Below are 2,165 nucleotides of genomic sequence, written 5' to 3'. Positions count from 1 at the left end.
AGACAGCGGAAAAGAAATAAAATTCGGGGAAGCCTGCGTGTTGGCCAAGCAGCCGGTTATGACGAAACACAAAAATCAGAGAGGCCATCGAAATACTTAAACACGCTAACAACAGGAACAGGCAGGATGGACTCAGGCTTGCCCCATGTCGGCTGACAGCAATCAGAGCCCAACAGACCGCACTGTCAACACGAGGCACGAGCGCTACCGGCGAGTAACTGCCGCCGTCCAGCAGTTGGTAAATATCAGCCAACTTCTCACTCGACGGTGGCCACCGATCATGGTGCACAACACAAGAGCCAATGGACAACAGAGGTCACGTTCTCCCTCCACCGCAACAACTTATCAAAATAAAGTTCCCTCTCCTTCTTCCTTAAGTGACCAATGAAACTAACTACCTTTAAAAAGTTTATGATGTAATGGCATGCGCAGTGAACAGTAACAACAAAATATAAAGGACACTGCATAGCTAAAACGCACCATTACACCCAGAAGGAGGCCGCTGCAATCGTGGCCGAAACGTTGGTTTTTCTCCAGCAGCTGCCGGCCGGGTGGCCGAGCGGTTCTAGGCGCTACAGTCTGGAACCATGCGACCGCTACGGTCGCAGGTTCGAATCCTGCCTCGGGCAGGATGTGTGTGATGTCCCTAGATTAGTTAGATTTAAGTAGTTCTAAGTTCTAGGGGACTGATGATCTCAGAAATTATGTCTCATAGTGCTCAGAGCCATTTGAACCATTTTTTTCTGCAGCAGCAGTAGTTTTTTACATTATGACACGGTACCAAACCCAGAAAACTTTTATGTCGCTCGGAGGCTTATTTACACTGAAGAGCCAAAGAAATTGGTACATCTGCCCAAAGTCGTGTAGAGCCTCGGCAAGCACGCAGAGATCCTGCAATAGGATGTGGCATGGACTCGACTAATGTCCGCAGTGGTGCTGGAAGGAACTGACACATGAATCATGCAGGACTGTCGTGTAAAAGTAGGTGGGGGTGGAGATCTCTTCTGAACGGCACGCTGCAAGTCAGCCCAGATAGGCTGAATATGAGTGGGGAGTCTGGTGGCCAGCGAAAGTGTTTAAACTCAGAAGAGTGTTCCTGGAACCACTCTGTGGCAATTCTGGACGTGTCGGGTGTTCTGGACGTGTGAGGTGTCGCACTGTCCTGCTGGAATTGTCCGAGTCCGTCGCAATGCACAATGGACACGAAGGGATGCAGGTGATCAGACAGGATGCTTACGTACTTGTCAGAGTCATATCTAGACGTATCAGGGCCGCCATATCACTCCAACTGCACTCGCCCCACACTATTACAGAGCCTACACCAGCTTGAACAGGCCCCTGCTGACATGAGGTTGTCTCCGTATCCATATACGTCCATCCGCTCGATACAATTTGAAACGAGACTCGTCCGATTTGGAAAAATGTTTCCAGTCATCAACAGTCCAATGTCAGTGTTGACAGGACCAAGCGAGGTATAAAGCTTTATGTCGTGCAGTTATCAAGGGTACACGAGTGAGCTTTCGGCTTCGAAAGCCCATACCGTTGATGTTTCGTTGAATGGTTCGCACATTTGATGGCCCGGCATTGAAACCTGCAGCAGTTTGAGGAAGGGTTGCAATTCAGTCGTCGTTGTTCCCGTTCTTGCAGGATCTGCAGCGATGCCAGAGATTTGATGTTTTACTGGATTCCTGATATTCGCTGTACACTCGTGAATTGGTCGTACGGGAGCGTCCCCACTACGTTGCTGCCTCGGAGATGCTGTGCTCCATCGCTCGAGCGTTGACTATAAAACGACGGTCAAATTCAATTAAATCTTGATAACCTGCCACTGGAGCTGCACTAACCGATCTAACAACTGCGCCAGACATTTTTTTGTCTTAATATAGGAGTTGCCGACCACAGCGGCATATTCTGCCTGTTCACATATCTCTGTATTTGAATAGCCATGGCTATACCAGTTTCTTTGGCGCTTCAGCATATTACTCCCGGTTTGATGCAGTGACGACATGTCGAGGCACCGATGACCGAATGTGGCCTAATTTTCCACGCTCACCAGCGAGAGAATGGCTTTCAGGGCTTCAGCTTCTAGGTCTTCCGCCAGTTCCTCAGACTCACTTTCAGTCTATCTTAGAAAGTCGAGCTGTGCTGCTAGAATGATATCATGT

Source organism: Schistocerca serialis, chromosome 12 (genome assembly GCF_023864345.2).
Source record: "Schistocerca serialis cubense isolate TAMUIC-IGC-003099 chromosome 12, iqSchSeri2.2, whole genome shotgun sequence".
Classification (NCBI taxonomy): domain Eukaryota; kingdom Metazoa; phylum Arthropoda; class Insecta; order Orthoptera; family Acrididae; genus Schistocerca; species Schistocerca serialis.
Note: the sequence above shows the minus strand (reverse complement) of the source record.